This window comes from Achroia grisella, unplaced genomic scaffold (genome assembly GCF_030625045.1).
Source record: "Achroia grisella isolate CSIRO2021 unplaced genomic scaffold, CSIRO_AGI_Agris_v1 utg1576, whole genome shotgun sequence".
Taxonomy (NCBI): Eukaryota; Metazoa; Arthropoda; class Insecta; order Lepidoptera; family Pyralidae; genus Achroia; species Achroia grisella.
In genome coordinates, this window is record NW_026712658.1 from 1,305,375 (window position 1) to 1,320,554 (window position 15,180).

Here is a 15,180-nt window from a genome sequence, read left to right on the forward strand (position 1 = left end):
CCGTATAGATTTTAAATAAGCATTTTTCAAAATCTATTCAATTTAGAAACATTACAGAATTCCAAGTTGATATTATTAACTGTAGCCACATAGCTTAGAGTGGGCGTGAACAAATTGTTTTTACGAGCTTGGGTTCCGTGATTCGATCGCGTAAGCAATTAATCTGGCTTCGAGAGATATTATGAGTTCGAACCGAGCTAATCTGATCTTGTTGATTAGTTAAGTAATTTTATTACTTAAATATTTGAGACTTATCTTTGTACTATATCTGAAATAATTTTATTAAAACAATAAATAGAAATATAAAAATACTATTCTATAATAAATATTATACTATGTATATTAATGTTATAAACGCGAAAGTATCTATCTATCTGTCTATTAATTTTTCAGGAAACGGCTGAATAGATCTTAATAAATTTTGACAATTTGATAGACTGTAGGTATCACAACTAACAGACGTAGTCCATATTTTATTTAAAAAATAGTGTGAAATAGGAAATGAAAGTGTATGTAAACAGAGGAAGTCTACTAACAGATGCTAATGTATACATATCGATGTAATTACAACTGCAGTTTAGAATTAAAACGGATGAGACAGTTTTATAAGATAGTCATAGTACAGCTATAACATAAATTCAATCGAGTTTCCGTTTTGAACTCTAATGTGACATTAAATAGAATTAAAAGTTATTGAGTCCAAAAAACAAAGTTTACAATTTAGGTCAGAGACTCATGGTGTAACTACATATAAACTCGAGAATACAGAATTTAGAGTTTAGTAGACTCTATATACCATTCGTATATGTGATATGTACCACTACTATAGCGATTATATTAGTACAATAACCTAGGTAGACTTTGAAAAAACTCGTCTGTTGGCGACTGAATTCTACCTATTTCAGTCGACAAGCAGTTTGCTTAGTAAAGTGTGTCTCGGCTAAGAGGTAAGATAAAATACAAATAAAAATTCTTATCTATCTATCATACATAAGTCAGTGAAATTACAGGATAAAAAACATGAGATGTCAGTCTCAGTAATAGCAGCGCATGAGTGGTTTATAACAGGCGTCATTCTTGGATAAGCCGTTAGCTTCCGTTACTATTCCAATTACAGCCGTTTACTATTCCAATTACATAAAAACGAACAGCTATTGATATAGCTCTTCAGAAAAGGGTCAGTCGTATAGCAATAGAAAAAGTTTATCATAGTAATTTTCATTAGTCCAGAGAAGTAATATACATAGAGAACAGTCACCCCGATACCAACAATCATACTCAAAAAAAAAATTTTTGTACCGTGTGGAGAATTGAATCTGAGACCATTAGAAAGCGGTGTGAACAATGAAAAATAAACGATAGGATATGTTTGAAATTGTGTTTTTCATTTTATCTGTATAATCAATTTAGGGGTTTTAGGAATACTATCAAAGATTGTTTTAACGCAGTAAAGAACATAATACCTTTAATCAGTATAATAACCAAAACAGACGACACTTTATGCCAGAATTCACTCAGCCATATAGTAAATAAATTTGTAAAATGTGACCATTTTTATAATATATCTACCTAATACAAATTTGTAAACATGTAGGTATAGGTAAATCTCTCTCTCAACTGAGTTGTATTTTGCTAAATAAAATTTTGCAAAATACAACTTGTATTATGAAATAGGTATACTAAATATAAAATGGTATACCTACATATTTAAATAAACAATTGAACGTATTTGAATGAAATTTGGCTCACCCTAAGTTTTGAAATATCACCTGATACTTAGTTATGCGGATAATTCCGCGGGATACACTAATATTTAATGATAATATAGCGACGTTTCAGTACCCACAAACGCGTCATTAAGTCCCAAAATCGAATTCAGACCGTAATCACGAGTGAACCCCAATAAACAACAAACGCTAAGCGTCGCACGATGAGCCTCAAAAGAGGCATAGGTATCACATTACTGATATATTAGTCGCCGTGTCCGTAAACTGTGCGATACACATCTCAGACCGGGATGGTAGTTCGGTATAATTAGACGGGGTATAAAGTTATAAAGCTGTAACAACTTTGTTAAGAAAACGTGTAGAAATTACGCTCTCAAGGAAAGTAATAAAGGCTGATCTCATTGTAGATTAGAAAAAGTATTTGAAATAAAGTTGTCTATTTATTTTAAAATGGATAGTATTTAATAAGCATCATGGATAGATGTATACAATGATTAACCAATGTTATATGTAATAAGACATAAATTAGAATTACTATTATAGATTTAAACACATAAAAGATAAAGCTGATTTAATTTTAAAGTTTAATGTTTTTTGTTTCTTATCAAAATTAACTACAACCATTATTTCACAAACTTTATTTATTTATTTAGCTATTTGTCATTTTACAATAAAAAGTATAATCCATCACATTTAAAATTTGGTTTCTTGTGGCTAAGTAACAGTTATGTCTAACGTGCAACTGTGATAAAACCAGATTAAATTATATTTACTGCTGTATACCCACTGAATATCTCCATCATTTGTTGCTGCTATCAAAAACTAAATAACTTAAATAGTAATACACAAATATATATATATAATATCATGTTCGTATCCACATATAATATACTTGAAAAGACCATGGTCATTATCATTTTGCTTTATTGTTAATTTACCTTTCTGACTATATTACGACCGGTAATGAGACTGGACCAGATTGACATTGTGTAAAGTAATTGTTTCGATGTGTGGTGTTAGAGGTTTCTCTAACTGCAATCGTGTGTATACGGCAGCACCTTTTAAACTCAGTCATAACGAATTAGATAGTCAATAAATAAATACGAGACGCTTGACACCGTGGGAAAATCAAAGGTCGATTCTAATTGGTAACCCCTGTGGCGCGGTTAAACACGTTAATTCTTACAGACAAGGTGTCAGATTCGATTTCCGATTGGTTCATTTTACTAGTTACTGTGTAATAATAATTTTAGTATTTTACGGTATCTTCCGATATTATGGTCATGCCAGCGTTATCTATACGGTCAGCGTTATGGATAACTCGAGTCACGACAATATTACTGTATCATCTTATTCTGAGCTAAATTTGAAATCATCTTCATATTTTTAGGGACTGGTCTGCTCTGATAACTATGACTGATTTATTTTGTTATTCAAATAACTATTCATTTATTTATGTGAACCTTTCTATGTGGCAGTACTCGTAGATATATGTATTCACACAAAATTCCTAATATTGTAATATTAAACAACATTTATTTAAAAGATCAACACGCAAGATTCTTTCTCCTTCTTTTGCTGATGAGTCTGCGTTCCGAATGAGTGGTAGGATAAAAAATAGACCTATTCCAAACTGCTTATATTAAGTTTCTTTGAATAGAGGTTATTTCTACTCTTCTATTTCAATTCTCTTCTATTCCTATTAATACAACAATATTAATATTTAAACATTTCAATAGCATCTTTGCATGTTGCTTTTGATTACTAGGGTTAATATTCTGGAGGCAGGATTCAGGATTATATGGACTAGATTTGAGATTCATGATTAATTTTTTTATTAACAAATCCTTTAAACCTATATCTATATCGCCCTGAATATCTACTTTTCAACATCCATATCAGATAATGCTCGTGGAACCCTACGTGCGTTGCCATTCTGGGAGACTAAAAAATCATGGTAGCCATTTTAATGGTAGGAGTAGAAACAACGAGGTAACATATATAGAATTTGGTTTTATATTTTTGAATAGAGAATACAAAAAATAAATTTTAATTATATTAAAAGAGTTTCTCAACCATATTCACTGCCATATCTCACGTTTCTACCAAAATATATCTTACATCAAGCAGCTGGGCAACTGAAATAGGTGAGATAGCCGTAGACGATATTAAACAAAGTCTATCTCAGTCAAAAGTTTCGTACCTATCTTAATCCCCACGAGATAGAGCCATTACCATCACACTTAGCAACATGATACCCCGACAGGGAGATAGTTAATGTGTATATACATTGGTAACTTGACTCTGTAGATATGTTTAACTGTTTGATTAATACCATGTAATGATCAGAGTTCCGTATAGAATAACTAAACTGTACATGTACTTCATGATGCTTTTTTTACTAATGAAAAAATGTGTAGGCAAAGGTGATAACCGCTGATACCCCACCTGATGTAGAATAGTAACTGTTGCCTATATATTTTTTGTTTGCACAAACTTGCAATTCATATCGTACACTGTGATATCATACTACTAAAGATTGTAGTAATTAATGTAAAAGAAATTAAAATATAGAATAGTAGCAGTCACTAGTCATGTTAATAATCTCTAATAAGAAATCTGTTGATTATTTCCATCAATTATTAAATAACACACTCATTATATTCAACAGTAGGTACCTTCCTAATTTTTCTTAATCTCTTCATTTCTCAAGTAAACATAATCACTGAAACAAGTAAAAAATTATTAAAAATAATGAATAAAATACATTCGTTCCCAAATTAAATTTTTACTTACTTTTATTTAGCATTTTTTTTAATTGACATAAAACAAAGAAATACAGTAAAAAAACTGATCCCAAAATTAATTCCCCACATCATTCTTTGAAATTTAAACTGAAGGATCATCACTTATTACATGTTGATTCTATATAAAAAAAATACCACGACAAGTCTATAGCCTAACTCGGACGAAAGCATTAAAATACAATTTCGAAATCATTTAACATTAACAAGTGAAATAATTCAGTTGGCGTACGATCTGTTTAGAAGGCAATAGTTCTGGAGATGCGCGCTCTGCGACAGACGGACAAATTTATAAGCAGGCGCTAACGAGATGTATAGGGACACAGACACGATGGATATAGTCGAAAATGGAATTTTCAATCGACTTTAAAAACAAGGATGCTCTCAATATTAATTTTTGTAAGTTTGTAATGACTATTGGCTTATCATTTGGTAAGAAGTGTTTTTTTAATAGAAGGTGATGGACCGATTCTCTTTTCTTGGAAATGAAAATGGAATAAATAATGCGATAGTGGTATATACAAGTCGAATAGGATGAGAATGAAGAGAGATCAGTTAACCCATGCATCGTAGCGAATTCACTAGAAATTAACCATGATGGGTGCCAGGGAGAACCGCGTGAAAACCTTACCTGAGAATATATTTTTTAATTTAGATAAGTAATTGGAATGGCAAACAATTTATCGGCCCACTGATGGCTGCTAAACGTCACCTAACAACACTCAGCCATCATGTTTTTATGTTGCACCCGCGATACCTAGATATATTTAATGCTTGTAATTCGACTGCCTAACCTACACGCAACTAATCTTTCGTCACAAATGTCGACGCAAAAGTGTTGTTGTTCCGATAATTAGATGCTTGTCTCTGAATACCATTGTAATGAATATATCTTATAAATGGATAAATGCAAGTATTATATATCTAACAATTTTAATATATATCTTAATATTGTTGTTTTTTATTTATACGTCCATAGAAAGTTCCTTTATCAGCAAATAACACGAGTTATACTTCATAGAAAAAAGAAAAATAATGATTCCTACAATTGCAGCTATCCGAAGAATCTATATTATATTATTTTTAAAGGAACAAATAATATAATAAATTAAATAATTCTCGCTGTCCACCATAACTCTGTCGCTGCAATTAACATCTTTTAATATAACAAACAAAAAATCAGTTATGGTCATATACAAAAAACCTATAACTAACAAGTCAGTAAAACAAGATTGTTTCCACTTCAAACAAATAAACAATCGGAATAATGCGCAGGTGTGAATGGACATCGGCTGCTGATGAGCAGGACAAAGATATACAGAACTGCATACGACTGAAAGGAACAGTTATATTGAGCGTTGTCTGTGATCAGTAAGCGTGGGTCAACATTAGAATAAATAGAGTTCTGTATAATAATGTAAAAAAAAATAATGAATGTTTTATTCCAATACGTAGAGGGAAGGTAACAAGTTCAATAGTACCTACATAAAAACCAATGAGAATTTCTATCTGTATGCTGTCTACTCATGTATCACATAGAATATCTTAGAAGCCATATTTATTATTGTTTCATTATTCCCTAAATATAAAGACTCACATTCTATCAGCATAAGGCGTAGTTATAGCTTATAGATAAAAGCAACAAAAGAATTGTTTTCAGTATTTTGTTTTATTTTTGTGGACTTGGAATGGCAACGTAGCCGATGCAGGCAGCAGTGTATCACTACATTGGTTTAGCCAAATAGGACAGAAACCGTCCGTGCCCAGTAGTGGGCATGAATGAGTTCATACAAATCTTTGACACAATAATCGACTCCTACGGAGCCCTAAAATAGCTTTTTAATGCCATAGACAAAGGAATAATGGTATAGTGCGCTAAAACATTAATCATAGAGCGGTAGTCTATAAATCTATCACTAGGAAAATATATTCATTTCACATACTTTTTACCGCCGTATTTCAGTTTCAGTGATTGCTGGATTATTAGGCTTCTTTTATTTTAAAATGTTACATATTCTCTTTGGGTATAATAAATGAGGTACAGATTTAGTTTAAGTTAACATTGTTTTTTCAAATTTACTATTATATTCTAAGCTGTACCTAGTAGATTTTTATTGTCTAATATATGTAAGTACCTCTCCGATAATATGTCGTAGTGCTATAGTGAAGTTTGCAATTTGTGTCAGTAAAAATGAAAATTTCAGTTTTAATGATTGGGCTTTTTATCGAATACTTTGTCGTAACCCATTGGTTATTCTGTATTAGAATATGTTCCACACAACACTTCATCAGAAATAGACGAGTTTGAATGTTGACAATTCTTTTATCAATCACGAGGCATGTATTAATAGTTAGAATGGAATCAGGTCAAAAGCTGGTTGACATTATTTTTAATGGTTCCAAATTTTTATCGAAATCTCATAATTTGGACACTAATATCAAGTACCCATGTATAGTCATACCTAAAGAAAATTGGAATATTATAAATTCCTCATGTTTCAGATATATTGTATCAATATTATCCAAATTAAAACTGTGATTTATAATAATTATAATACACACACACACACTAATAATAATTTATTTATGTTGCAATCTCAGTAGATAATCCTATGTCCCACATTTGGTGTCATTAACAATTAAACCACGCGTATACGTCAAATGGAATGAGCCATTTTGTATTTTAATTGTGATGATAAAGTCATAGAAAAGCGTTTTTATTACGTCTATTTTATTTTATAATGTATAATTAGACATTTTAATTTCAACATTTATTACAATTTGATGACTCATTTGATGATTTTAAATATGTTTTCTGTAATATCTACCTCGAGATGGTTAATATATTGTGCTATTATTATTGTAAAATAACCAACGGTTTTGAAATCTGAATGCTTTTTGTATAGGTAGGTATATTCTATTTGATGTCTAATTACTTATCAATAATTATATATATATAATACCAAGTGTCAGCTCTATCAATTTTAAAAAGAATTAACGAATTGGAGGAAATGCCATGTAATATGGTTATAAAAAATACCTACACTTGAGTTCGTTGAGAATAATAGATTTATCATTTTGTTATGACATGAAAACAAAGATTTCACTTACGCCGTTTCATAGCGGAGCAGCCGTCACACCTCGTTTGAAAAACTATTTTTATCTGATCGAGTTCACGATTTATATGTCATTATTTGTATTGTCTGTCCGTCTGTTGTAGGCGAGAACCGTTTTTTGCTCCTATTAGCTAGAAGTGGGACGCGGTGTTAAGTTTTTATTGTGTTCAATACAAGTCTGTATCTGTTGCTTTACGCGTGAGTTACTATATAATTATTTTTCCTAACGGACTGTTTAAGTGTTTTCACTAATTTGTTGTCAGTAAATTACCTTCTTGGTTTTCATAAATAAAGTTATAAATAGTGCAAACAAGAAGAGGAAGAAGTAGATGTCTGAGATAAAACACTTAAAAAAGAAATGAATATTTTTGCTATCCATACCATACATATATCTATACTAATATTTTAATATTAAGTAATAAAATTTGCCACGACGACTGAAATATGAAAGACATGACATAATAATATGAAGTTTTTTTTAATAATACATACATTGTGCTTATTTGTGCAATACAATGAAATTAAAATTATTTTTAAATGACATGACGATAAATATTATATATGTATGATACCTACTAACAATTTCCCACGATTTCATGCGCGTCAACCCCTTATATCCTAGCGAATTAAATAATGAGGCGTACAGATTCACTGTATGTTAAACTATTATTGTTGATCTATTGTTCAATTTATGTATCTAAATTGTTGTTGTGTACTTAGACTATTTTTATTTATATATTTTATTTATTGAATGGCAAATAAGCTATAATCTAACTAATGTAAAATAAGTAATTATATTTAGGTAATAATATAGATTAGTCTAGCGGTTTAGCACACCGCCTTACTTCCGGTGGTCGTGGAATTCGATTCGATTACTCGCGCGGCACAAGCATTTGTATTCATGAGTATGATGGTTTATATCGATCTGAGTGTTTTCTATGTATAACATCTATTTACATATTTACGAAAATACATATGTATTTGTATTAGTTCTAGTCTAGTACCTTTAACAAAAGCTTTAGCTAGCTTAACTTGAGTCTAGATGGCGCCGTGTGAGTTGTCCTGAGATTGTTATTACTATTAATTATTTCTTATGTGTTTACTTATTACTTATTTCTATTTACCGATTAAATACTTAACTACTTCCCACTCTTGCGAGACGTTTGTCGTGATGCCCGTTGTAGCTTTCATGCCTGCTTTTCCTAATGTATTTGTGAGGTTGTGATTATATTGCCACGTTATAGAAATATTGAAGATTTTCAAAGGACCATACATATAATTCTTAGTCCTGACTGCAATGACATCATTTTCTACAAAAACAATACCCAAGATAAAGATACCGTTTTAATATAATTTCGAAGAAGACATTTGACAACACAATTGCAGTTTTAATAAGTCTTAACAGCCGATATTGTTACACGATAGTGTGCTTTTATTATTTAATTATTAATACAAATAAATGTTAGCATTTAGTTTAATTAATGTAGCCGTATGGTTAAATTAATGTCGTGAACTTACCTGAACAATAAAGTTGTGGTTGATTATTACGTCCTTGATATTTAAAATTTTATTTTGTGTTATAAATAATAATAACAATAATATTTCAGGACAATTCACACAGCGCCATCTAGTCCAAAGCTAAGCAGAGCTTGTGTTATGGGTACTAGAGAACTGATATAAATACATCGATACATTTTTTTTGTAAATAAATACATATTATACATAGAAAACACCCAGACCGATACAAACAATCATACTCATGAATACAAATGTTTGTACCGTGCGAGGAATCGAACCCGCAACCATCGCATAGTAAAGTGGTGTGCGAAACCACTAGACCACCGAGGCTGTCATAATTTAACTAATCATTCCTTCTTGAATGTATATATACTTTTAATATATATCTACTATTTCAGACTTTTATTATGAATATGCAAGTGAATATGAATGTCATTGTTTAGCGTATAATTAGGTAAAACTGACATAATAACAAAACAAAAACTAGACTCAGGAATAAACCTACATAAGTCCCTCAAAATCAATAACCAGTTTATTTTTTAGACTGTATGTGATACTTCATACAAGCAGTCTGAAAATAAAAGTGCTTATAAAATTTGTATCGTATAAAATTGCTAAAAACTATAAACTTCGAAAACCAGGCCCTCACACTGTAAATTCCACGCATTCACACCTACCTAATGGTTTATAATGGGTGTCCTATTTTCGAAGGTCTTGGTTACCAATTTCATCTTACATCGACGAATAATATTAGAAACCCATCAAGAACTGTAAAAAAAACAAGAAATGTATCCGAATATATGCTACTGTCATTTGATTTCCGCTGATAAAGTTCTGATCTATGTATAACCTGATCCATAAATAAAAATCTTTTATATTTCATGCTTGTAGCTTTACTAACCTTAAATCCTGGAAAGACTGTCTTTCTGCGTTTATATCCTACATCCCAAAGGAATATTAAACTTGAATATAAGAAATATTAAACCACTCGTATATTTAAAGTAGGTACCTACCTAGTCTTCACATAGGTACATTAGGTGAGAGTAGTGAGTCTTTTTCAATTAGAACAACTTTAAAATCTAATATCTCACTTATACCTACTACAGTTACAAACTTCTTCACACTGACGTTTAGACTATAGGGCAAATTCCCCTCGTCAATCAATAAGTTACTTAATCATTACCATTACCTGTACGTACCTAGAACATATACAGTGTTAGAGTAACAAATATTTATTCTTATACATATATATTGCACATTTCTTGTCACTTATACATGTCAAAATTATATATCATTGTTTCGACTGTCCTCTTTAGAAAGCCTTGTTTAATTAGAAGCGCTAGATAATCAGGTAGGTGCCTAGAGGACTTAGGCTAGTTACATTTGACACAGTTGTAAATATACTGGATTCATCTTTGAAGATTAAGACTTTTATTTCCACCGTACTAACCAACAAATTAAATAACAACAATATGTCCTAATTCTCAATTAGGCGCCCACGCGAAACCCATCTGTGGCAACCCTAAGCGTTGAATGAAATTCGATACGTGTGCATCTTTTGTGTTACCATTTGATAAATTTATTGAGAATTCTTTATATTAATGGTTATTTCATGGTAATTACAGCCGCACCGACACCTACGTCCCCTGTTTGTGTGGACCATAACATTTATAACTTTGTGGATACAACATAATGTGACACACTAGTATTTGTTCGTGGTTTTTGTCATATTGAATTAAATTTTAATACGAAATTTTCTAAATGTTCTATTCTTTTTTCCTAACTAGTAAGTAGTACTAGTATTATTTTATAGTATAAAATAGTACTAGTACCTACTCTCATACTCATTCAAAACCAAAATATTCGTTTCGTTTAAATTAGTTATTGCCATACACGTTAGGTAGCAATACTATAGAAATTAGCAAAACGCACCTACACCTTGCTCTATGCTTCCTTCTGCTATAGTAGGCGGGCTGTATGCATATTTGAATGTTTTTTCATTGTCATATTTACCTAAATCATGAATTTCACGAGGACGAGGAGAATATTAAAACATATTATAAATACAGGCATCACACAAAAATACGCAACCGCAAAAAAAGGTCTGAGTCACACAGCGCGGAGCAAAAAGATCGCGTCAGGACACTAAATAACACATCCCAATCGTTTAATCTCGATGGAGCGTATAATGCAAAAATTAATTTTCTTAAAGGGTAATGATAAGAACAAAAAACACGCGAGGTAATAAACCGAAGCTCACCTCTCGCTATAAATGTCCGGAGTTGTTTACGAGTCGCGCGATATTTATTTGCGCCGATACGTCACGGCCGCGATTCTGTTTGCTTAATGTATTGATTCTCGCCTCGATCTCAGATAAGGTTCCTTTCAGAGTAACTGCAGGGCAAAGAAATATATCGTAATTATCTATCTACTTAATATTTTAGTTATTATATCTCATGAAGTCATAACAGACCTAAATTAGTAGTTTAATCTAAGTAACAAACTACCACACGACACATTAAGTAACACAAATTATCCATTTATAAACATGAAATTAAATGTTATTTTTTTGTTCTACTACTCTTTTACGTATAAGAGTACTTAGTATAAAAGAATACTAGAGGAACAAGAGAGAGCCTACGTAGGCTCTTTAATGACTAGATGTATGTGAACACAATTTGGTATACACGTAGCATTTTGTATAACTAAGGATATATAAGGTACTAAGCATCTGGATCAATAATACAATCGTAGTGGGGTAAATGCTTGTTGGGTATACTTTATCAATATAACAAAATTTATTATAATCCATTAAGCTCTTCAAAATTTATTTATATCAGTATATCAGAGAGTACTTACATATTTGTAGAAATAGGATGTTTTTTATAAATGCATTCATTAACATGTGAGCAAGTAGTATCATAATAGCTGATTTCTTTTCATACCAACTAATGTTAGATAATTTTCGTCGATCTATTTTTTTCTAGTCTGAGGATACTGTAACAAAAAAGTTCTTTTTTATTGTATGTTTTATTATACCTATTCTATTAAAGGTATAAAATATAATGAATTGTTTTGGTTATAACATATATTATATGAGGTGCGGTCCGGTTAATTTAAATCTGTCCTAAAATAACATAATTGAATAAATTCACCAATCCTTAGGTAAGTACAGGCGAAAATAAAGTTTCAGCACATATTAATGTAATACCTATATGATGGTAGAAAGGGATTGTTAGTTATGTGGCTAGCGATGTTACTCTCGACCTGATGTCACACTACAGGAGCCACGTGATTAATTCCTAGTGAATTTGCCACGATGGACTAACTGACCTGACATCATGCTCATCTTATCATCCTCCACTCATGCCGCACTAGCGTACAACATTAGCGCAGGTATCCTGCGTTAAAGGTTTACACTGGCAGGGCACTATTTTATTATAATCAATTTTAAAAAACCCTATACGATAAATATAGAGTAATCTAACTTAAAAGAAATAAGTAATTATACTATGACTATACGAGTACTTAGTAACTGACAAACTGACGACCCACCAGAAAGAAAATAGTAAATAGTACCATAATAGTAAATATCATGTGACGCCCGTGGTACCTGTGATTTGTTGCCGTTCCTAAAAAATAAGAATATATGTCATGTCTGCGTATTCTTTAATTTAGCAAGTTGCTTGGCAGTAGGAATCGTTCAGCAGAGTCTTTGCCTATTCCATATAGCAACACTGACAACTGTGCATAAAGCCTAGTTTGGTAACCGATTAACCGATACAAAAAGTAGATTTTATTCTATCCCAAATCATACTAAATGATTATGACATAATAATAACTATGACAAAGTCCACGTTAATTGTTTGAATCAAACGCTAAGAGATAATAAATATCTACATATATGCCTTTCTCATTTATTTAAATTACTCAGATTCATAAAAATATTGTATAAAATTTAATTATATCGATAAATAGTCTTGCAATGCAATTCAAAATTAGATATAACCACTGTGGCTGAACATCATAAAATGGCACGGCATCGTATATAGACTATTTCTTGGCGGCTGTATACACTATGTACCAGATGAAGGAGAAGGAAACGATATATCAACCTGAAATCTAGTAAACAACTTCATTCACTTCATACTAAATGAACCCAATGCTCACGCATTTAGTTTGAAAAGTTCAAATATTATTTTCAAATTCATAAGTGTCATCACTGGATTTCAGATCGTAAATAGCAGACCGTCGTACATATGTAGCTACATTTAGAAAAGTATCAGCTAATAGAGAATAAGCTTGTTATATAAAAGCATTGGGTAATATAAATGTTTACAGTAAATTTACATCCGTTCACTAGTATGACGGATACAATCATACGTACTCATAAATTCAAGTGTTTACACGTTGCGAGGAATCGAACTCGCGACCATCGGAACTAAAGCGGTGTGCTAAACCGCTAGACCACCGAGGACATCTAATTTTAATTTACGTATTATATTAGATTACATTTATAAAAACATAACTAGTAAAAATGTAAAGCACAAAACTCTAAAATGAAATGCGTAATTATAGATACACACCTACTAAGTAAATGGAGGATAATTATTCATAATTAACATTTTATTGGTCAATTATAATATATGATTTATATGTTATAACCGTAAAGATAGTGAATATAGGTATATAGGCTTCGCCGTAAGCAAAAGGCCAGTTGGTAACTGTGATCAATGATTTAAATACTTTTATGAACAGTATACGTCGACTGCTTAGCCATTTAAATTCATAATATATTAAAATTTAAAATGTTATCAAATAAATTTACTTTTCGTCGAATGGCAAAACTAGTAATTTTCGAAAAGATTTTTATTATAAATAGATTCTAATGAAAGCTATAATTTATTTCGATTTTAATTTATAATAATACAGGTTAGAGGTATTTAGGTACTCGTAACGAATATACATATAGATATGCCTACAATGTATTCTATTCTAAATTAAATATCATATGATTTATGTATAAGATTTTGCTGTATGGTTGAAATTCCTGTAAAATTTTATTATAATAAACATACATACCTACCAATTTTATACCTAATATTGTTTAACAAAATTAATTCAAAGTAATGTTCCATACCAATCGACCCCTTAAACAAAAATAATCAGTCTTTAAAATAAATATTTCGCGTTCGCCACTGCGTCGCAGGTCGCTACATCGCCATTGTGCCGTCCGTTCTCTTCTGGACTGAACTTCCCATTGCTTTCATCTCTTTTCTACTTACATTCCCACTGGACTATTGCAGACATACCCATCTCTTTCTACCAGCATGGCAATTTGCAGTCATGTTGTTAAGTTGCAATCAATTGCCGAGCGCAAACAGACGCCTATGATAAATCCAATTATGTTGTACACAACAATATGGGCATAACTGAAAACTTTAAAAGTGTTACTTAATTTGATGCATTAAAATTATATATGAGACTATAACGTAAAACTCTTTGATATTAAACGATATATGAATATTTATTAATTTTCTAAGCCATTTCCTACAGGTGAATATCAATTTAAGTTTATAAGAAAATAAGTAATTTATTAATAACTAGCTGTACTCGCGACTTCGTCCGCGTGGAATTTAACAAAAAAAGTTAACTAGAGAATTCTTCTAAAATAAAAGTTGCCTTAGTCACTCCTTATTATATTAGCTACCTGCCAATAAAAGTCCCGTCAAAATAGGTCTAGCCATTACAGAGAGAGACAGACGGACAAAAATTGTAAAAAAAAATTTTTTTGTATACCTAATTACCGTATTTATATTCATATGCATGTAGTAACAAACGGTTATTTCAATATTACAAACAGACACTCCAATTTTATTTATATGTAGGTATAGATGAACTACATCCATCATTTTTCAAAATATTCATTTTTGATTCGAACATAATCTCGATATTTGGTAATGTCTCAAGATCTTTATTCCGCGTCGGAATATTTTCTGCGACAAAATAGAAAAA